At 43.4% G+C, this 24,566-nt stretch overlaps 1 protein-coding gene across 6 annotated transcripts in view; it reads right to left on the reverse strand.

Moving 5' to 3' along the window:
* raph1b (Ras association (RalGDS/AF-6) and pleckstrin homology domains 1b) overlaps positions 1–23,736 on the reverse strand; it is a 181,991-nt gene extending 158,255 nt beyond the window's left edge. For 4 of the 6 annotated variants that reach the window (XM_039672003.2, XM_039672002.2, XM_089132243.1 and 1 more), the window contains exon 1: positions 23,402–23,736. The gene's annotated coding sequence lies outside the window, so the exon portion shown is untranslated. The remainder of the gene's footprint in view (positions 1–23,401) is intronic. The other 2 variants (XM_089132245.1, XM_089132244.1) reach the window with 1 other exon arrangement.
* Between the last annotated feature and the right edge of the window lie 830 nt (positions 23,737–24,566).

A 24,566-nucleotide genomic window follows, 5' to 3' on the forward strand; every position in this document is an offset into this window, starting at 1 on the left:
TTGATAACATGCTTACAATACATATAGGCCCCTGTGGCACATATAAGCACTGTTAGTGCTCGGGCCCTAAATATAATCCTAACAGTTTCAATAGGGTCCTCGCACTGTTAGTGCTCGGGCCCTAAAAATATAATCCTAACAGTTTCAATAGGGTCCTCGCACTGTTAAATGCTCGGGCCCTAAAAATAATCCTAACAGTTTCAATAGGGTCCTCGCACTGTTAGTGCTCGGGCCCTAAAAATAACCCTAACAGTTTCAATAGGGACCTCGCACTGTTAGTGCTCGGGCCCTAAAAAAAAATAACCCTAACAGTTTCAATAGGGTCCTCGCACTGTTAGTGCTCTGGCCCTAAAAATAACCCTAACAGTTTCAATAGGGTCCTCGCACTGTTAGTGCTCGGGCCCTAAAAAAAAAAAACCCAACAGTTTCAAGAGGGTCCTCGCACTGTTAGTGCTCGGGCCCTAATAATCCTAACAGTTTCAATAGGGTCCTTGCACTGTTAGTGCTCGGGCCCTAATTAAAGCTGCAAGCAGTGATGGGCGGGCCCTCGCACCTGTAGCACGTCGGGGTGTGAGGCGGCCGCGTTGCATATACTGGAGCTCAGCCGGTGCCCTGTGAATTTGCTACGCACTTCTGAGTCTATTGGTGTTGTATTGTATCAAAAGACTTATAGAAATCTACGAAGAGGATGAATCCATCTTGAGTTATGAAGTCAGAGTAGTCAAGAATATCTAATACTACTTGCTCGAAGAGTTTTTTTTGTACGTCTGGACATGATAACGTACGTGTAGGACAAACATGCGGCGGGGGCTGCTTCGTTAAACGTCACTTCCTGTTGTCAGCAGGTGGCGCTATGACTGTGGGTGAATGTTGGCATGTAGATTTGTTCAGGGCGGGACTCTTCTCAAATGTGTAAAATTCCGTGCAGATCTGGGAATTTACAGCCAAGTTACTACAACTTTCTGTTTCATGGTGAATCATCGACGCCACGGACACGCCCATCGACGAAAAAGTGCAGATAGCATATCTTTACATCGTCAATGCCTTTAGAAGGCACAGTTGAAATGTGAAGTTGATCGGACTAAATCCCTAGGAGGAGTTCGTTAAAGTACGTAATGAGTAAATCATCCAAAAATGGCGGTAAAATTAGAAATGGCCGACTTCCTGTTGAGTTTAGAGCATTGCTCCAAGAGACTTTTTTGTGCGCCTGGACATGGTAGATGTACCACAGAAATTTTGTACATGTCAGTCAAACATGCGGTGGGGGCTGCTTCGTTAAAGGTCACTTCCTGCTGCCAGCAGGTGGCGTTGTGACTGTGGGTGAATGTCATCATGTAGATTTGTTCAGGGCAGGACTCTTGTCAAATGTGTAAAATTTCATGCAGATCTGGGCATTTACAGCCAAGTTACTACAACTTCCTGTTTCATGGCGAATCATCGACGCCACGGACACGCCCATCGACGAAAACGCACAGATAGCACAACTTTACATCGTCAATGCCTTTAGAAGGCACAGCAGAAATTTGAAGTCGATCCGACTAAATCCTTAGAAGGAGTTAGTTAAAGTACAGAGGGTGTAAATCGTCCCAAAATGGCTGCCAAATTCAAAATGGCGGACTTCCTGTCAAGTTTAGGGCAACACTCCAAGAGACTTTTCTGTGCGTCTGGACATGGTATATGTGCCACAGAAATTCTGTACATGTAGGTCAAACATGCGGCGGGGGCTGCTTTGTTACAGGACACTTCCTGTTGCCAGCAGGTGGCGCTATGACTGTGGGTGAATGTCAGCATGTAGATTTGTTCAGGGCGGGACTCTTGTCAAATGTCTAAAATTTCGTGCAGATCTGGGCATATACAGTCAAGTTACTACAACTTCCTGTTTCATGGCAAACCATCGACGTCACGGACACGCCCATCGACGAAAATGCGCAGATAGCACAACTTTACATCGTCAATGCCTTTAGAAGGCACAGCAGAAATTTGAAGTCGATCCGACTAAATCCCTAGGAGGAGTTCGTTAAAGTACGGAGTGTGCAAATCGTCCCAAAATGGCCGCCAAATTCAAAATAGCGGACTTCCTGTCGAGTTTAAGGCATGGGTTCTTGAGGCTTTTTTGTGCGTCTGGACATGCTAGATGTACCCATAGACTGTAAAAAATATGGACGTAGTGTCCGTGACGTCACCCATAGGTTTCTGAAGAGCGTTTTTGAAGACTAAAGTGGGCGGGGCCGGTCGTCGCCATCTTGGCAGTGCGTCACCTCTCGTCACTACCGGATAAATTAAAATGGGCAAAGAGGCGGGACGCGGGTGGAGCTGAGGTGCTAATGCTATGCTACTGCCGCTGAAGTGACAGCTGATTGAAAAAGTAAAGCCAATGGTTAAAGTTCATGTTTTGCCCTTCGAAATATTATAATAGTTAAGACGTAACTAAAAGTGAGACTATTTACTTTACTTTTTTATCAACTTTATTAATCTCACAAGGGGCAATTAGTTAAGAGCATGTATACAAATACATTCACACACATTTCTCACAACATACAAGCAGTCAACTATGTGCATCGTGATGCATTATTATTCTGCTAGTTAAAAATGTATTAATTACTTACAATATTGCTCTAAGCTTGTGCATGTGACAGTGATTCAAGGCAAGCACACATGTCAGCCGGCATCTCACGTCAAGTTCGTAAAGAGCTTTAATTCAGTCCATTTTACAATCTGATTTTGGCTGCCTCTCAGTTTCTCAGATGGGTCAAACCAAAGATATTACCTCAGAAGTTAAAGTAAATGAACTAGAAATCCGCGCTCATTCAAAGGTGTGCATCTATTACATGGACGGAGAGAAAGCACTGAAATCATCAGACATCCATTAGTGCATGCGAGGGAAACAGCTGGAAACACGGCGCTGGTTGTTCTCTCCATACTCAACACGACGGAATCCAACGGCGTGCACGGGCGAAGGTATAATACATGTATTAAATTGTATGAAATAATCCCGGAAAAAGAACAAACACAGCTGAGGGTGACGCTAACAGACAGCAGACAAACGACTAGCAGTGAAAGCGGCCGCAAGAATCCACCTGTCACTCAAGTGGCCATGCCCTTAATTATGCAGAACTTTAAGGCTTAAATATAATTTAAACAGATGAGTTGTAAAAAAATTCACCCCCCTCACAGTTGTCATGAAGGGAAAAATGAGCTCTATAGACCAAAGCCACTTTTTGCTCCAGGCTGTAAACATGTTTTTTTCTGCTGTAAAGTTGGGCATTTTAACATGGGGGAGATACAGATTTGACTCGCTTCTGCAGCCTGCCTCAAGCGGCCACTCGATAAATTGCAGTTTAATTCACTTCCGTGTTGGCTTCAAGAGAGAGACGGGGAGGTTGCCGCTTGGATGTACCACATAAATTCCGTGCATGTAGGTTGAACGTGGGCGAGGGGCTAATTTTTTCCAATGAAGGAAGTGACCTTTAACAAAGCAGCCCCCGTCGCATGTTTGACCGACATGTACGAAATTTCTGTGGTACATCTACCATGTCCAGACGCACAGAAAAGTCTCTTGGAGTGATGCCCTAAACTCAACAGGAAGTGGGCCATTTCTAATTTTACCGCCATTTTTGGATGATTTACTCGGATGATGATTTAATAGGATAAGTCTATAGAGAGCCTAAGTCCCGCCCCTCCGCTTCCGGCTCATGGGACCTTATTTCGGAAAAAATATGAATGGTAGTCAATGGCGAGAGACAACTTATCTTTTTATTCCGTCTGAACTGTGCCCTCGATTACACATAAGATGTTTGTCAATTTAAAAGATAATCCTGAAAGTCAAAAACGTCAGTTTGTCATACAACAGAAGAGTAACATTTAGTTTTATGTGAAAATCGCTCTATGAACTACATCTCCCGGGAAGAGAAACGAGATCCGCTGCTCGTGTGTGTGCAGTCTGGTACAAAACACTCAGGTAGGACGGCGTAACGTTACGATTATAACTTAAGACTGTAGAAACAATGACAGACAGCCTCAGTAAAGTTAGCTTCATTCATTGAGAGAAAATGTGCACCTTTGGGGTTTGTAGTCTTTGTGATTACGTATTTTTTCACAGTCTTACCTCAACGGTTTTACATCAAACTGCGACTTTCTTTACTTTAAAATGTATCTTTTAAATTGACAAACATCATATGTGTAATTCAGGGCACAATTCAAACGAGATCAAAATATTTGTTGTCTCTCGCCATTGACTACCATTCAATATTTTTCCGAAATAAGGTCCCATGGTGGTCGACCGGAAGGGGAGGGACTTAGGCTCTCTATATCACTTAAAAATAGACTACTGTTCTTTTCTGAATGCCAGACCGCGTAGCGTGGCAAGTTGATGCTTTATCTTGCAGACTGCTTTTCTCTCGCATGTCACGACGTGACCAATGTAATCGCAGCTCTTGGGATTAAAAAAATCGCGTTTCATCATATCGCGATTTTATCGCAAATGCAATTAATCGTTCAGCCCTACTGAGGACATCCATACAGTTTAATCCAAAGACGACACTTGTCAGGATTTGACTTCGGTTTTGGGAAGGGAAAAAACGGACACCCCCCTCCAACCTCTCTGGGTAACGCGTATCTGTGTTACAAATGCCCCAGGCACAACGTTTAACCATATTTTCGATAAAACTACGACGGTAATAGCCTGCCGAGACCAAAAATATGAGACGCCTGTGTTGAAAGTCAATGGAGCGCTGTGAAAAAGTGTCGACCTCTGTGGGAGCTTGTTCTTGGCTGCGCTGTGATTGGTCAATCTACATTCTAGGGTGTGGCTTTTCCAAAGTCGAATTCCTGCATGGTGTGCCATGAAGGGAGTTCAAGTGTTTATTAACAAGGCCAGACCCACCCAAAAATTCACAATCTGTCATTCATCCTCTAATCTGAACCTCCCTTGATAGAGCATGTTTTCTTATTGCTACGTCTAGTCCTACCCCCAAAAATCAATTGTGAATCAATGGAAACCACAAATGACAACATGTATGTAGGTTTGAACTAGGTGTAATTAGCTTTAGGTCTAGACTAGAAGTAATCTTTATCTGTGAAACCAATTTTATCTGAGGAAAACCAAGAATCCAATAAGATTAGATAACTGGGTACATTTCTATCTCTATTACAGAGACACACAAGCCTAGCCAGAAAAGTCAGCAAACAACAAAAGGACCTTCAACCATCAGTGCCCACATGTTCTGCGAGCTCAAATATTCTGAATAAACCCTGAATTGTTTATGTACATGGCTGTAAGACTAAAATCACACTTCACAAGCTATTACTAGTTACTATGTTACATAGTTCCCACAGTGAGGCATGAGCTTAATAACAGTTTTAAGAGATGTAATGCTTAAAAAAACCTTTTGATTTTTAAACTTTTGGTTTAAAAGTTTCAAATTCTAAATTCATTCAGTTGCACATTCAGGTCTCTCACAGCCACAGTCCAGTATCACTAAGACTAAGGAACTGTCCTAGAAACTTTGCGTTAAACCTAGCATTTGCAGAATAAGCTTACATTTGATAGCTTCCAAATAAAAATGAGTTCTCTTACGAGAGGTTCTCTCGTATTGCGTAAGCTAGCTTACGCTACGGGAAAGATTCATCTTTGCTGAGAAGTTGAAGCCAAAAAATTATTCCATAATTTTGTAATCATTGTCAACGCAGTCTCTTCTGAGGCAGACCATGAGCGGGCTAGCTAGCGGCTCATTGGTTCGCTCAGAGAGAATGCACGAACCTATGGGAGAGCGGCGCTGAGTCCGCGGCCAATGAGCGGACGGCGCTCGCTCACTGCGTCACAGCCCGCCAAAAGGGGCGTGGCTACAGTGTATAAAGGTCGCTCTCCCAGCTCGTTCGTTGATTCTTTTTCATTCAGCGAGCTACACGCATCCGCTGTCCTGGGAAGAAGCCGCCGTCGTTGAGAAGGCACCGTCTAGCGAGCTCCGGAGTCTGAGGAAGCCGGCCGTCTGCCACCTTCATCCGCCCAGCAAGCTAGCGCCATCCGACGCGTATCCTTTTTACTATTCCATATTCCTAAAAGAGCCGAGCGTCTTTTTCAAGATGCCTCGAATTTCCTGCGGCTCATGCCGCTCTTCACTCGAGGAAGGAGACCGCTTCTGCGTTCTCTGTTTCGGAGTGGAACAAGCAGAGCTCGCCCTCGCCAACGGAGGATGCGACCACTGCGAGGACCTGCCTCCGTCTTCCCTGCGGGCTCGACTACAGGCAGTCAGAACCGCGCCGCCTCTCACTTCGCCGCGGAAGAAGAAACGCCGCTCCCAGAGGCCGCCGGAGCCCCCTGCGGATCCATGTGGGCCGCCGCCGCCGCCCACCGACCGCTCTCCCTCTCCGCCCCTGCCGGACTTACAGTTGCCGCCGAATGGCCGCTCTGTCGCCTCCGACGACACCGCGGATGAGAAGGACTCTTGTTCGCTGCACCCTTCTGACAGCGAGGATTGGTCGTCGATCGGCTCATCGACGAGAGAGTCTGCGGGGACCCGCGCCGGCATCGAGGAGGATCTATCGCGCCTCCCTTCGCAGGCCATCAACCGCCTGGGTCTCGAGTGGTCTCCTCCCCCCGAGCAACCACCGAACCGGCGCTCGGCCCCCGCCTGCAGCCGGGCTGCACCATTCCTGCCTGAGCTTCACTACGAGCTCACTAAATCCTGGAATGCCCCTCTTTCGGCTCGTATCCGATCCGAGGGGTCCGCTTCGCTCAGTGGACGGAGCCGCCGAGATGGGTTATACTGCCATGCTGCCCGCGCCTTTGCCGCCGCCGAACAGGCCGCCTCAGCGCTGCATTCCATCCAGGCGCTCCAGAGCGACATCTTGTGCGAGATGGCGAACAGCGGTAGGAACCCGCCCATCCTTTCGGATCTGAGAAGCGCGACGGATCTTTCCCTTCGCGCCACTAAAGCCGCCGCACAAGCCCTGGGAAAATGCATGGCCGCCCTCGTTGTCACTGAGAGACACTTGTGGCTCACGCTCACCGATATGGGAGATTCAGAACGCGCCCTGTTCCTCAACGCGCCTATATCTCCTACCGGGCTCTTCGGATCTGCCGTCACAGGCATCGTTGACCGCTTCTCCGAGGTTCAGAAAGCGACTCAGGCCATGAATCTGTTCTTGCCCCGCCGCTCTAGTTCTTCGACAGGCCGCTCTCACGAGCCTCCTGCCAGAACCCCACAGCAGCGCCCGCCTCAGCAAGCTTAGCAGCCCCAGCGTAGACAGGGCGGCCGCCCTCGCTCTCGCTCAGATAGCCGCCGCAGACAGCCTCCTCCCAGGGGGCCTCGACCCAAGATCGCGCTGAAGCCCGATCAACAGAAGTCTGTCTAGCACAGCTGAGAAAAGGACGGCTTCTCCCGCTGCGGCCGGATCGCCGTAAAAGCTTCGCCCACTGTTAGTCCCCGTCTCACCGCTGACTGCAGTAGTGTTTACCGCCACAAACAAGCCGGTTTCCCTGCCCGCTTGCGAGCGTCTAAAAGCCGTTTTCACGGCTACCCAGAGAGTTCACAAAAGAGCATAAAAGCCTCAAGTGTAATAAATGTGCCCACAAGCATGTGCTCACGTACACACTCAAGCACCTTATGCCCAGGGTCTCTCACAGAGCCCATTCTCACGGAGCGAGCACTATCCGCTCCAGTAGCAGAGAACATAAACACGCCCACGAGCCCGTGCGCGTGTCCCCCCTCTGCCCGCTCTGTCACACGGCCCATAAAACTCCTCTCTGAGTGTAAGTCCCGCTGCCACCCACATTATGAGCGTGCCCACACACAGTGTCCAGCCCGCGATGTGCAGCTATCAGGGCAAAATCGCCATTCAACCGCTTACGAAGCGTGGGAAGCCATCCCCGGCATCTCCCCGTAGGTTTAAGCATAATAAAGAATGGTTATCGATTACAGTTTCGTCGCCGCCCGCCACGCTCGCGCGTGCGGCTCGAATCCACTGTCAGCCGCCCGCTATGAACACGCTTCGCTTAGAAATAGCCAAGCTACTGCAGAAGGGCGCTATAGAGAGAGTCCCACCATCTATGACCGAGTCGGGGTTTTACGGCCGTTATTTTCTGGTTCCCAAGAAAGACGGCGGCCTCAGGCCGATCTTAGATCTCAGGGCTTTGAACAAAGCGCTCATGAAGAGACCGTTCAAAATGCTCACAGTCAGGAAACTCCTCGCGCACGTCCGCCAGGGGGACTGGTTCATCTCTCTAGACCTGAAAGACGCCTATTTTCAGATCCAGATAAACCCTCATCACAGGCCATTCCTACGGTTCGCCTTCGAGGGCCAAGTTTATCAGTATGCCGTTCTCCCGTTCGGCCTATCCTTAGCACCCCGTACTTTCACGAGGTGCATGGATACAGCGCTCGCCCCCCTGCGAAGTCAGGGGCTGCGCATACTGATTTATCTGGACGACTGGCTGATTCTAGCAGATTCCCAGACGGAGCTGCTGTCGCACCGCACAGTTCTCCTCAACCATCTGGAAGCGCTGGGACTCTCTGTCAACTGGACAAAGAGCTCTCTCCAGCCCAGTCAAACTATTTCATTCCTTGGAATAGATTTGAACTCTATCACTATGACGGCTCGCTTATCCACACAGCGCGCGCGCCGTGTTCAGCGCCTAGCCGCTTCGTTTCAGATGGGTACCCATACATCCCTGAAATCGCTTCAGAGGATGCTGGGTCATATGGCTTCAGCCTCCGCTGTGCTACAGCTGGTTCTTCTGCACATACGCCCCCTTCAACTCTGGTTTAAGAGCCGCGTATCCCACCACGAGTGGACGACGGGCCGCCAGATGATCAAGATTACTCAGACATGTATCACTGCACTGCAGCCATGGTCAGTAAGCGAGTGGTTTCAGAGGGGCGTTACCATGGGAACCTTTTTCTCGCCGGAAAGTTATCTCGACAGACGCATCCAACTCGGGTTGGGGAGCGGTTTGCGAGGGCTCACCGGCCGCCGGCCAGTGGTCGAGCCACGAGAGTTCCCTACACATAAACTGTCTGGAAATGATCGCGGTCGAGAACGCGCTGCTGTGTTTCCTCCCGCGCATACACGGTCACCACGTCCTGATTCGCTCCGACAATATGGCCGTGGTATCATACATCAACCGTCAGGGCGGCGTCAGATCCAAGAATCTCTTTCATCTGACACGCCGCATCCTATTGTGGTCCCAGAGTCACCTGCTCTCGCTCAGAGCGACGCACGTACCGGGCCATCTGAACGACGGTCCAGACAGGCTGTCCAGGAACCTGGTCTCCCCCGGAGAATGGTCCCTGCACCCTCAAACAGTCCATACGCTGTGGCGCCTATTCGGCAGAGCGGAGATAGATCTTTCGCGTCAGAAGAGAACGCTCACTGCCCAATATTCTTTTCAAAGAGCGAGGACGCACTAGCCCAGGATTGGCCCCGCCGCCCGCTCTATGCTTTTCCCCCGATTTCTCTGCTACCGCTGGTCATTCAGAGAATCAGGAACTCACGCCACTCGGTGCTCCTCATAGCCCCGCGCTGGGAGAATCAGATTTGGTTCCCGGAGCTAACACGGCTGTCACAGACAGCCCCGTGGCCCATTCCAATCAGAGCAGATCTCCTCACTCAAGCCCGCGGCTCGATCTGGCATCCCCATCCACAGCGCTGGGCGCTTCATGCATGGGTGACCAACGACTACGCGTCGAATTGCCAGAAGGGGTTTTGAACACGATCAAACACGCCAGAGCGGATTCTACCAGAAAGCTCTATGCTGCAAAATGGTCTGTGTTCTCCAAATGGTGCACCGACAAGAATTTGGACCCACGGACGTGCGAGGTTTCGTCTTTGCTAGTGTTCCTTCAGGAGATGCTGGATAAGGGCAGGTCCCCATCCACTCTTAAGGTTTACGTGGCAGCCGTCGCGGCGTTCGTTGAACCCCGGCGCGCCCAGTCTCTGGGCAAAGACGAGCTAATCATCCGCTTCCTCAGGGGAGCCAGAAGGATGAACCCCCCTCGCCCCCCTACGGTGCCGGTCTGGGATCTTTCTATAGTTCTAGAAGCTCTGAAAGCCCCACCGTTTGAACCACTTGAGTCCGTGGAGCTAAAATACCTCTCGTTAAAAACCGTTCTTCTGACGGCTCTCGCCTCAGGAAAAATGTGTGGGGGACATTCACGCGCTGTCTTCGAGCGCCGCGTGCCTAGAGTTTGGACCGAATGACTCCATAGTCATTCTAAAGCCTAGACACGGTTATGTTCCAAAAGCGATTGGTACCCCTTTCAGGGCGCAAGTGATCTCTCTATCGGCGCTGCCTGCATCCGATAGCGAACGTGACGCTGACCGCCTCTGCCCGGTTCGGGCTATCAGAGTGTACACTACACGCGTTGCCGCGTTCAGACGCTCGGAGCAGCTGTTTGTGTCGTTCGGTGGCCGCACCAAGGGACTAACCGCCTCGAAACAGACCCTATCCAGGTGGATAGTAGACGCGATTGCCTCTGCTTATGCCGCTAAAGACCTGCCTTGCCCTCTGGGCATCAGGGCTCATTCCACCAGAGGCATGGCCTCATCGTGGGCATGGTTCTGCGGGATTTCCATTCACGACATTTGTGTGGCTGCGGGATGGGCCTCCCCCTCCACTTTTGTCAGATTTTATAACATTGGAAGTTCCAGCCTTACAGGCTAAAATTCTGGCGGTCTAATACTCACAGCCCTCCTATAGAAGCCGCACTATTGGGAGTTCCATCACAACCGGCTCACCCCTTGTTTTCCCCTATGTGCTTATGCATTAGCCTACACATCACGGCCCGCTTCGCCGGCCGCCTTTGGGCGTTTTTGCACTAGATGATAACGGCCGCTATGCTGGCCGCCGTATTATCTTCATCCACTTATAGATTCCCCCGGTGTTTTTCCCCCTGGGATGCTTAGTGGTTACTAGCGCGCACGGCGTTGACCAGGTGTTCCCGTAGCGTAAGCTAGCTTACGCAATACGAGAGAACCTCTCGTAAGAGAACGAATCGGTTACCTAACGTAACCTCGGTTCTCTCTAGATGAGGGAACGAGTATTGCGTTCCCGGCCGTGCTTGCGCCACTAGCGTTTCGCTTCATGCTACAGAATCAACGAACGAGCTGGGAGAGCGACCTTTATACACTGTAGCCACGCCCCTTTTGGCGGGCTGTGACGCAGTGAGCGAGCGCCGTCCGCTCATTGGCCGCGGACTCAGCGCCGCTCTCCCATAGGTTCGTGCATTCTCTCTGAGCGAACCAATGAGCCGCTAGCTAGCCCGCTCATGGTCTGCCTCAGAAGAGACTGCGTTGACACAATGATTACAAAATTATGGAATAATTTTTTGGCTTCAACTTCTCAGCAAAGATGAATCTTTCCCGTAGCGTAAGCTAGCTTACGCAATACTCGTTCCCTCATCTAGAGAGAACCGAGGTTACGTTAGGTAACCGATTCGTTCTTAATAATTAAAATGAGACTAGTTACTGGTAGATTGCTGGTACAATGGGGCAGAGAGAGAGTTACAGTGTACGGAATTATTTCTTATAAAACAAGTCATGTGCCAGTGCACTAAAAACAGCATAAAAATGTCTAATTTGCAAACATCAGTCACATCAGTAAAGCGTCAGACTGTACGACAAGATATTTCTTAAAAATAAGAAATATTTTCTGAAAAAAAAAGAGGATATCTTCATTCTAAAGTTTTTTTTTCCCCAAGCAAAATATAAATAAACTGCTTACAAATGGCAACTGTATTTACAAGAGGATATGATTTAAACATATTTGAATGTGCAGTCAGTGGACAAAAAAAATTTAAATTTTGCAGTGACCGGATATGCTCTGACCCATCTCATTCCTTTCATTCATTAGCTCTCAGAGCAGAGTCGTGGCCTTACAACTGATTTCAAGACAGTTTAAGCATTTTAAATAAATGACATCATGCCAGATGAGCCAATGCGATGCTGTGTTTGATGCATTCTTCTTTCCCCTTGCCTTGCTCTATTAATTGAATTAAGTCTTCTTTTAATTCAGTATTTGTCTTCTAGTCTTCCCAATCTTTCCCAATGCAAGCATACTGAATGAGAAAATTCTGTTCTGAGGGAAAGGAAGAACACTCAGTGATATCTTTTCCAGCTGAATAAAGTAGAGCTGTCGTCATGGTGAGATCACTAATGTCATGAGAGGTCAAACATCATTGGGACACAGATGGAAGGGAAGAAGGAAAGTTCAGAATCTGGGAAATGAGCCACTTCATTTGTTCTTGCCAGACTAGCAAGTTTACTAATGAATTTCAAAATAGGTTGGCAAACATCTCATGAGCAATTAGACAGTTCTAAGTCATTTTCATGGTTCAGTACAGTTTTTTAATTTTTGTAATAATGTTCAACACTATTTTACACTAGTTGTGTTCGTTTTCATTTAGTATCCATTTTAAAACCTAATGGTTGATTAATCAGTTATCGGCCAATGTGGTCCAATATCTTTATTAATTCTAGATATAACTCAGTTTCATCTGACAATGTTTACTGTGCCTAGAGGGAGAAAACGACATTCTGTGATCAGATATAATCAACTTGTTTACAAGCTCCACAGAGCCACCCAAAGCATTTAGTTATACACATACATACATACATACGTATGCATGTATGTATGCATTTAGTTATAACTGTTAGTTTTAGTTTGCGTTCTCAGGATTTATCATGTATTCACTGCATTTACGGCCAGCAAAGCAACATGTTGCAACATGTTCTAATAGTATTTTTATTTTTTAAATAGTTCTTACAGAGTGAATATATTTTGAATACTCGATTTTCGTGCACACCCCTAATTCTCACCTCCAGCCTTTTGTTATTACAAACTGAGATTTCCCAATTTTCTCTGACCAGCTAAAAAAAAAAAAAAAACTGTAAAACTCACTAAAACTCTACCACATCATATGAGAAATGAGATGTTCCGCCAGTGACTCGATATGACGCTGATATCTTGGAACTTGAGTCTGCGCACTTGCGTGTTTCGGGACCAGTCATGCGCAGTCGTGAGCAGGAAGTAAAGCCACGAAATCAAGGCCGCGCCCTCATTCTCGCTGAATCAAACACAAGAACACGCCCTCCACTTTCATTAAGTGTCCTCTGTCTGCTTCGTTCTTCTCCACTGATATCTGCTGATTGCAGAGCCTCGTTAAAATAAAGTAAATACAACTACTAACCACATAATCAACATTATTAAAAAAGTCCGCTGGTGCTTCAGTGACTACCTCGCCCAGAGAACCTGTCAATCACAGCTGTCAATCATGATGTCAGAGCACCGTTTTTATCATCAAATAACTAACTAAAAACAAACTTATTTTAAAAACGAACAATTGAAATTACATCAACGTGATAGAAACTACAGTTAATGACAGAAACTATCTTTGGAAAAAGGATATGTGAAGTGTAATTTAATTGTTTGGTTGGTCTCGCGTCCTATTGAATAACATGGGGAGGCGGGGGTTATGAGCTATACTAGGTCCGGTCGCAGGGGGGCGATCGAGACGTTTTGGCTTCACTTTTGAGGGCTTGTGCGGTACGCTTGGATTAAATACACTCATTTGTTGTTTCACCTCTGTAAGACAAAACAAAAACACTGGTGGCCCTATTTTAACGATCTGAAACGCAAGTGTCAAAGCGCATGGCGCAAGTAACTTTGTGGGCGGGACCCGGCACTGTTGCTGTTTTCCCAGCGGGATAAATGCCTCTTGCGCCTGGCGCAAATCTAAAAAGGTTGGTCTGAAGTAGCTTCATTATTCATAGGTGTGGTTTGGGCGTAACGTGAAATAAACTAATCCGAGCGCCATCCAACTATACCCTTTAAGAACAGGTGCGCATGTTGCATGACGGATTGTTATTATAACGGCGGGTTTACCAGGCGCGCGCCAGGAGCATTCACAGCCGATGAGACCGACGTTCTTGTCAGGACAGTGAAAGTCAGAGAGATGACGTTGTATGGGGATGGGAGAAACTCTCGCACATCAGCGTCGGTTAAACATTATAGCCTATACACGTTTCTTGGCACTATTGGGCAAACAGGTCTGATCCTTCAGTACAACAATTAGCCTTAAAAAAATGGGTAATTCGTTTTTTTCATCTTCATGTAAACCATAATGATTTCCCTCGTGTTAATATTTTTCCTTGTTATAATGTATGATTTGCAAAAATGAAAACTACTGCTTCTGTGTTGATGAGAGAATCAGTGTATGAGCGTTGTGTACCCGCTACATTATGGGCAAGCGTGCATGCTTAAAATAGCATTATGAACAATGCACAACGCGCCACTGACTTTAGACCAGAGGGCTGTTTCACAAAAGCAGAATTTAGAAATCCAGGATAAGAGATAAAGCTGGGCTTGACCTAGTGTGATCAGTGCATCCTGGCTTTATCAGTTTCACAAAGGCCAAACCAGGCTCAGGAGGAGCGGCTATGTCAAGCCAGGTGTAAGTAATTCAGATAAGTGAGTGTCAACAGATTTCTTCAAGAGACCACACAGTCAATCACAGATTCATTGATGCTACAATGGATAAGTTGCGTGCACCATACTTCCAGTGTTGGGTGTAACTAATTACTAAGTAATTAGTTACTGTAATTTAATTACTTTTCCCTTAAAAAAAGGTAAAATAAGGGATTACTCTTAATTTATCTGTAATTTAATTACAGTTACTTCTGATGTAATTGAGGTAAATAGCTACTGTGTATAGATCAATCCGATCTCACAGGGATTCGTATGCATTTTATGAGGTGTCTAAATATTACGACCGCACTCGTACAAATTCGTATGGAGATTTATTGTAAAATATGTATGAAAAAAAGTGTGAAATGTCATGAGATCAGACATAAAACAATAGTGGGTTTAACATCAAAATGTATTGTCTGATGCTAAAAATTATGTTTTTGTAACCTTCTCCACCTTGGTCTGTTTAAGGATAATTCATGCAATTTTATAGTATTTATTTGAAAGAATTAAAACAGATTCATGTCTATCCTTGTATCATTCAGCTGGTTGAGATTGATATATAGTCTACCTATTAATATTTATTTCAGGAATGTACAAAATAGCCAAATTTCTAACATTTGAATATTTTGATTTCTACACTAGGCCTATGGGTTGATAATTGATGTTAAATAAATATTAAACATAAATTAGTATATTAATAGTGAAATATATTCCATAAATGCATTAAAAGACACTTTGTTTAATCATTGGGTCACCTTTGCATCATTGCATTCACCAAGCTAGCTAGCTAATGCTCACTTGAAGTAATTTTTTCATGTTTTGTTCAAATATTTAGATTTTACCGCCTAGTTATAATGCATTAAAGTGTAAAATAAAGACTTTGATAAACAGAAATATGTTACTGTAGTAATTATGATAAAGAGAAACTATGCCCCTTGGAGGGCATTTTCCCCCACTCTACCCTACTCTTTTTCCGGGGATGGCATCCGCTACCTGTGCAGACTGTTGGGTCCCAAAATTTTATCAGACACTTACCAGTCTGCAAAATGTTCTTATATTTGATCTTGACCTGTTGCCAGGTCCTGTTTGGTCCAGTCATGTTTGTTCTGTATGAATATTTATAGGACGTGTAACAAAAAAGAGTAACATAAATTAATTAGCTGTCTGTCAGATTGACACTTTAGAACATTGACTTCCACTGTTCATTTTTAAGTTGTTCATTTGTTCAAGTTGTACAGTTGTTCATTTGAGCAAATGACAAGTAACTCCTTGAATGTATAATTATGACGTTTTCATTATGCGTCATAATTAATGGTTCGGACCTGTCCTGAAACACTCTTTCACGTCTGAAAGGCCTTCTCAATATAATCTACGATGTCATCCAAAAATGGGCATGCCATTGTAAAGGACAAAACATGTGTTTAGAGCTACATATATAGCCTGACCTGATTGACCAAAATTTTGCTTCTTTATCAGCCATTTCTCTAATTCCCTCATTACATACAATAGCCTATTAAAGACCTATCTGTCAAACTTAGAACAACAGCAGTCTTCAAAAACACAATTGAACAGTAACAATGCCCATATGGATAATTATTATTATAGTTAATAATGGTAGGCTGCCATCATAATGTTACAATAATAATAGTAGGCTACTTGACTGAATGCCAATATGTATCTGATTCTGAGGTATTTTAATGCAGACTGACAAAAATTGCGCTCAACACATAGATGACAAAATGGAATAACTGACAAAACACATTGGTTTCTGATCGGCGTGACCGCTGCTGAACAGATAAGGCACCAGGATTGACTAAGCCTGGCTGTTAGCCTGGTCTGGAGCAGGCTAGCTGCACAGAATAAATCGCCATGGTAACTTATGTGCTACTGCTTTCTACTGCTACTGCTTTCATGAAACTACTGCTTTCGTGAAACCGAGTCCCGGCTTAATTCAGCCAGGATATCTGGAAAATCCCGGCTTAATCCGCTATCTTGGTTTTGTGAAACAGCCCTCAGGTTTTTTCTGGTCAGTGTTTTCGCAATTGTTTTCTGGAAGTGTAAAATAGCACCAGAGAATGTTTGCGCCGAAACACGCCTCCTTTTTGCGCCGATCCGCCCAGGGAGCGCAAATTCATTCCCTAGTTTACCGACGTGCGTCTGTGGAGGGGAAAATCCCGCTTTGCGCGGGTGCAAAATAGGAATGAGACATGCATTTGTGTATAAAGTAATTTGCGCCGGGTGCAAGATAGGGCCCTGGGTCTAAGTTTAAAAATGTAAATGCATGTTTTTTGGTGTTATCAGACTCCATGTCTTCAGCTGCAGTGCCGTCGCATGATAGACTGTATATAAAAGGAGAGAGGCTCAGGAGCTCGCATGCACGTCACATCCGATGGCTTTCACAGAAAATCCGACCCGGAGACTTCACATAGAAATAGGAATACTGGCCTTCAGAAATAATAGCAACACCTGTCAAGTGGATCATTGTAATGTGTGATTACAACCCCTTCACACACAGGTGTTAACTGATCCCTTGATATCTACGTATAATGATACAACGAATCTATTAATGAGGATGAATCTAAATGTGTAGCTTATTCTGCTCTGCACATAAAAGTAATACATGAGGCCTGACTGAATTAAATTTTTTCACAATTTCACTGTAAAAACAGATTGAATTCTTTTCCTGAATCAAACATTTTATAAGTGGATAGTAAATGAGAGTTTAAAATTAAAAATCAGGCACACACAACGCAACAGTTCTTTTAAAACAGACAGGCACATGAGGTGAATTGACATAATATTTTAAATATACAAAAGATATGTTTTTATTTATTGAAATCTGTTTTTCTGTCTCCTTTAGTTTCTTAATCAGTTCTGTTTGGGAGTTAAAGTTGGGCAAGTTACTTATGGGAAATCAGGCAACTGAGTGTGAAGAGTGTGGTTCTGGTAAAGCCAAGGGCACCTGATGACTGGTGCCAAGTATTTATACCAGCAGGGCATTTTCTAGCCTCCAGGTGCTCCATTCCAGGTTCCTTGCTTAGGACCTATCTGGTTTCACTTTCCCTGGTGACTGTTTCACGGAGGGTTACAGTTCTCTTTGAAGGTTTGCCCCCTTTTCTGAGGGGGAGCTTTGGTAAAATAACACCAACTAAAATCTGAGTCTTTTGTGTGGCCACAGCACTTGAAAAAAATTTGCACATCTGAAATCTCACTTAAATGCATTCATGCATTCCCTTCTCTACATGGCAGTGAACAAGGAACTGAGGAAAATGGGAAAAAAATAGACTAAGTACTCATTTTCTTGAGGTCAACAATTCATACGCCTTATTCACGGCAGCGCCATCTTTGATTTTTAATGAAAATGAAAGCGAGGCTGTGAGGGATAGACATTCATCTCTTCAATGGGCTGTACTCTTATTTAATGTGTTTTCGGATTGTTCCAAGAGGTCCTCGCTGCAGTCTGTAGCACGATGACGTAGCTGGATGGTCCAATACGTAGTGGATGGAGGTGTGTTTTGGTGACGTCATATACGCATGCGCAGTGCCGATCTCATGATTATAATTCGCATGCATTGATCTGAAGTGATATGTAAACTCAATATTGTACTGAGATGATGTTCAAACCTGTGTATTATAGTACTGTTAAATAATTATAAGTAATTATTGATGAATAATAATTATTACATAAATGGGATGCTTATCCAAGATTCACTCTACATAGGCTACATGCAAAGTTATTTTACATTTTAAATCACATGATTTTAAACCTACATTTGATAGATTAAAGCAGCGCTCAGTAAGACTGGAAACTTCTTTGCTGTTTTCTCGCAGGTTTCTCTCTCGAGCTCCCCCTACAGTTTCGGAGTATATATATGAGAAAACTGTCGTAAACTCGTTGTCAACTCCCCCTCCCATCTCGTTCAGGCAGGCCATGTGCATTTGTTTTCAGAGAAGCCGGCGAACAAACGGATTTTGTCCCCACCATTTTTGAAACATCTCGCGGCACAGATGTACCAATGCAAATAAAACATCTCCAGTTAACAGCATTCGTTTCATTTGTTTGTTAAATAATAGGCGATCTAGCACTGAAATGTGTTGGCTTCTCTCAGAAACGCGCTTCAATCCGTTGCGGAGATTCTTTCCGGTGAAATCACAAATCAAAATGCACACAAACGTGTCCCTTTTTCTCATGGTTTCTAATTCCTCTCTCGTATATTTTTCCCCACTCATCAAAACATATAAAACCACTGATAAACATTATATCAATTCAACCACCGATAAACATTATTGGTTTTGATGAGGGGGAAATAAAAACTATTCGAGTGCGGAATTCTACCTCTGGACGGACCATCACTGTACATATCAAGGGCGAATATTTTCTATATACCCACTATACTCGGACATTGTGCTCATTTTTATTTATGTGCATCAGGAAGCTACAGGACATCGTCTTTCAAAACATTACCTACTCGAAAGAGAAAAAAAAGAATGAATGCGTTACCCAGCACTTTTGAAAATGCCCTTCCGAATGCGTCTCTGTCCCCAGCACATTTCAAACAAAACTGACGCCCGAGCCATGTCCACTGAGGTATGTATGATTCTCAGAACAATATTATTCAAATGTTGAGATAGTGTATATTTTTATTGTGTTACCAAACGTTATCAGTAACATTATGGTTAAAAATCAATAATACTATAAGAAATATTTCCGCTATTTATTTATTTTTAGTTTAGCCTACAGCTATAGCTACTTTGATTATGCATTATCAAAATACATGTTACGTTACATTCTTATATCATTTTTCTGGTGATCCGAGTTGTCTATCGTAACGATTGACCAAAGAAAGTCAAACACGTTTAATTTGTTTATTACAAGATTGTTTATTTTATTATTGAAGCTTGAGACCGGTGGTACTGGTGGTCTGGGGTGCCTCGGAGTTGATAACACTTGCCAACGCTTGTAGCTAAAAAGGAAAAAGAAAATGTATCAATTTTTTTATCAACATATCATTTATACACAAGGTCAAACTAGCACAGATGGAGTTGCATGTGTGAAGTTGCAATGCAATTTCTCGTTTACTTATAGTTCTGTTTGTGTAAACGTGGGTAAATAAATATAAAAAAGTTGCATTATTAGCTAGCTGCTCTCGTGTCGGTTTATGCATTATATATCAAGTCAGCAGCACAGTATAACGTTACTAATTCTGAGGCTGACGACAAGCTAAACTAATGCATAATTTGTAGAATTTCATATCGATTTATAGGCGATCTGAGAAACACAAATAAACCCTGCTAGAGGAACGGACAAAACACTACTTACAGAAAACAAGTTTGTTTTCTAATGAAAATGCTAACATCTAACGTACTAGTAAGCCGGTAACAGACAGCGAGCATAATAATAAAAAAAAAAACAGACAATAGCAAACATCCCGACTCCCGAGGTCACAATTACAAGAAATACAAACATTAAACACAGTTTATTATAATAAAGATACTTACAAGTGCAACAGCAAGAAGGCCAGGTCAGCATCGGTTTTGCAGGCTTCACTTTCTTTCAGTTCTCTCTATTCTGAAAAAGCCGGTCCGTTTTCTCTTTCTTTGTTCCTCTGATAAACACTTCCGAGCTTTCTTCTTCTTCTTTTACATCAGCCATCACGAAAACGTGAAGAATTCAATATCTAGCGTTACCTTTTTTCTTATAGCTAGCCGGCTCCTGGATGGATGGAGACGTGTACGCATGCGTGTGCGCGTATAGTGCCGTAAAGCAATTCGTTACCTCGCGAGACCTGAAATCTCACGATACTTCCTAACACTGAGGCCGGCGAGCCGCCGGCCTAAAGTTGCAAGGGTGGTTTTGCGGCTCACAGGCACCAGGGGGGTGCGAGATGATCACCATTCAACACGAAATCAGTAATATTAACATTACAATGACTCCAAAGCTGTTCAGTTAAGGTAAAAAAAGTTACTTAGTTCTGCTTTAATAGCATGTGCACCGCAAGTATTTTTTTTAATGCATGTATATAGAACATTTTAAAATAAAGCAATTTTATTTTATTCATATTTGCTGTTGATTGGAAGCAAAAAATGTCAAAGTAGTCTAATTATCTCTGTAATTTTAAATGTACAACTGTAAACATCTTAAAATACCAGTAAACATTCAAAGGAAAATGCTAAAATAATAACAGCATCAGGAAAATAAATCTTGTCAGATGTAGGGAAAAAAAATAAAATAAAAGTCTACATGTTCCTCTTAATTTGCTGTTCAGTGAGACATGTCTGGAAGCTTGTTTTCGCCACAGAGTGAGAAATAAAAAAGGTAATTGCGACTTTTTATCTCACTACTGGTTAGACTTTTTATCTCAGAATTTATATAAAGTCGCAATTGCGTGTTATTAAGTCAGAATTATGAGATATAAACTAGCAATTGCGAGGCTACTTGAAATTCTGACTTTATAATATGCAAATTGGGAGATATAAAGTCGCAATTGCATGTTATAAAGTTAGAATTGTGAGATATTGTGAGAACTATTCTGAGGTTAAAAAATAAGTAGCCAGATTTTTTTGCCCTTAGAATTTAACTTTATAACTCGCAATGGGAGATATAAACTCGCAATTATGTTATACATTCAGAATTGTGAGGAAAAAAGTCAGAATTCTGATTTTATAGCAAACAATTGCGACTTTATTTCACGCAATTCTGTCTAAATAACATGAGACTGAGGCTTTATTTCAGGCAATTCTGACTTTATATCTCACAATTCTGAGAAATAAAGTCAGTATGCGAAATGTATACTCGCATTTGTAAGGAAAAAGTCGCAATTTTTTTTTTTTTTTTAAATGTTTTACTCTGAAAGCTCTGAAAATAGCTTCCATACTCATGACCATTTATATTTAAATGTAGCTATTCTTGGAAGATCAATGTGTGATTGTTCACCAACTCTCTACTCTCTACAATAACTATCAAATCTTAATGTGCATGTGCCATAAGCGTTTATCGCAGGATCGCGTTTAAAGTCTGTTTAGAGAGAACGAAATTATCATTTCGACAGAAGTCGAAACAATCAAACAAACACAATCAAAACTAACTTTAGCTGGAAATAGCTACATTATTCACGAACCGCTATAAAGCCAAAACAATCTTTGTTACATTAAATTATATGCGATTATGCGTAGCCTATCTATGTAAAGCTGCTTTGAAACAATCTAAATTGTTAAAAGCGATTATATTACGTTACAGTGTCCACTACGTATTGGACCATCCAGCTACGTCATCGTGCTACAGGCTGCAGCGAGGGGTGTCTCGATTGTTCTGCTCATGAAACACTGGGAAAATATCTTTCCAAGAAATTTCAGTTGACAAAAAACTCAAGACAATGTAAGCTGTGGAAAATTGTAAGTAATCTAGCAGCTTTATTCAGCTTTTTACAGCAGATGCCATTGGAAACAGGGTAAGTCTATCCCTCACGGCCTCACTTTCATACCCGTCATGGCGCTGCTCTGAATAAGGTCTATTACATGCCATATTCTACGGGATGTTGATTGTTGGCACAAAAGTGGCTAGTGAGAAATAAAGAAAGAATGTTTTTATGTTTCACCATCTCACTACATTAACTTTTATTTGAAGCAGAAGTATAAGTGTATAGTGTAATCTAATGTGTCAATTGTGACACAACAATACTGAGACATGTTCTATGAGGTCATAATAAGTAACTTAACTTAAAACTATAAAAAAAAAATGTGATGTGTCTGTGAACAATAACATCTCAAAGAATGTCCCCAAAATGAAAGGTCTTCATGTCGTTTCCCCCTTCTCATGAAACAGGTGAGGAAGGGACAATCCATGTTTAACATATTCTGAATAACAGGAAGATTATTCTAAACATCAATGATCTTAACTCTCACTTTTAACAGCGACATAACATAGTCCCAGTTAAATGGCTATTCATGGATATGGATAACGAATTACATTAATAAGAACGATGTTGAAAAACAGTTGTGACAAAAACATGTGTGACCTAAGAGTGACTGTAGCAGGACAATGAACACAGACTACGGCGGCCTAAACCAAACGCGACACGCAAAATAAAGCGTTTGCCACAAACATCAATAAACATTAAGATTGCCACTAACATCAATAAACTGCTTTCATTCATTTATGAACCCTTTAATTATCGAATGGAGGTGTGTGGTTTAATATCCAAAACACGATAGCCTTCTGGCTCGACTGGGCGTAGACCAGCAAGCTGACAACACTGTTTCTAATGATATTCATTATAAAGCGCAGAGCATAACGGTAATTACAGCGTGGAGAAAAAAACAACAACTTCACCAACGTGGGGTGAGGGGGGCATGAAATGTATGGGCGTATGTTTGTTTTGAACAAACCCAGGATCATGCTGACATAGTAGGCTACGGCATTTTATGAGAACACGTGACGGACTTTTTAATTCTCCGGTGTTGTTGGTGAATCAATGTAACATGATGAAATGACCAAAATGAAAGATCATCCGTTGGTCACAGTAGGCTACTCGGCCACATACAAGAGGCTTCATTTGACTCAACTGGAGATGAAGCCAAAAGCATAAATTCAGACAAGCTTACAGTTCTTCAAACCAACTAACGTTACAACCCGTCCAGAAAAATTCTTTGATTGATGATGGAGCTTTTGTGCACGTGGGGACTGTCCCATTGTCAAATGACTAAGATGAATTCGACCCCTTTCTTTAACACGCTCCATGCCTTTTTGTCCAGGCAATTTTCTCCTAACGACATACAATAACAGCAGACATGATAACTGAGCCATTTTTTTTTTTTTTTTTTTTTTGGAGTGGGATATTGGCGATCCCCAGTGCTTTCATAATGTAAACCTAGTTTAACAGAACGCAGCACAAGTTAAAGCCTAGTAAGACATAAGATGAGATAATAGTGGTCACTTACCCAGAAGCGAAGAGCTCTGCAATTCTTTTATGAAATCAGCCAACAATTATTTGTAAGAGTAGCCTACTAAAGATAAATATCCCACAGTCCTGGTGGTGAATAGCGCAGTAGCCTACTACTAGCGCTTTACCAAAAGGGCAAATTATTAATTCGCCCGATTCAATCCTTCCAGTCTCCTATTGACACATTTCGGTTTCCTCTCCCATTCTCTCCCGGAGAACGGAGATTGCTGTGCGTTGCTCGCGTCCCGTTTCCTGTCCTGCCCAGATTCAGCCCTCGACCAATCAGCCGGTCAAAAGGAGGTGCGCCTCTCTCTTCACAACAGAACACCAGCAGACCGCTACTGGTGCAAGAGAACAATAGGCGTACGTACGGCTTGTGGGTGGAACTTGACGTCCAACTACCCCTCGCTAGACGTAATGGGTGGAACTAGACGGTCCACTTCAACCACACCCTATCCCTACCATAACTATCGCTAAACAAAACAAAACTCCACCCATTGAGTCCACAAAGGTGAAACTGGACTAGATCAGGCTCCACCCATTAGATCCAGAGGGGCGGAGCTGGATATGGACGTCACTGTCTCTGCAATGAGCATTGCATCATAGCACTGACTGTATAAAACACATCTGTTTAATGATATAGCCATCCAGGATTATTTTTCTGGAGACCAGTTTTGCATAATTTAGATGCAGCTCTTTTCTGCGACTTTTCAAAATTGTTAAATTGAAGTTCAAGTCTAGATTAAATATAACATTTTATTCTTAGTCAATAATTTTTCTTTTTAATAAATCATTCAAATAATTTAACTAACCCAGCATTTTGTCTGTTAGTTGGGGAACGTTAGTACAACTAACAGAAAGTAACATTCTCCCCCCAGCGGACAAAAATGTGGAAAAATGTGGATTAAAGCAAACGCCAAGCTATTAATAAAGTGGTAATAATCAATAAGTATATATTAATAAGTAAAAAATAATAATAAACAATACTAAAACTATAATAGATTAATTATATTTTTAATAATACAACTAGGCCTAATTATGTATAATACATTATTTAAATTAGGTAATATTGTAAGAGCGTGGTATTGTTTTATTTTATTAACACATTATTTTGGTTACTTACGGTAATTAAGGCACCTGGTGGTGGTGGAGGAATTGAGACT

Source organism: Pimephales promelas, chromosome 6 (assembly GCF_988280905.1).
Source record: "Pimephales promelas chromosome 6, fPimPro1.hap1.1, whole genome shotgun sequence".
In the NCBI taxonomy this organism is placed as follows: Eukaryota; Metazoa; Chordata; class Actinopteri; order Cypriniformes; family Leuciscidae; genus Pimephales; species Pimephales promelas.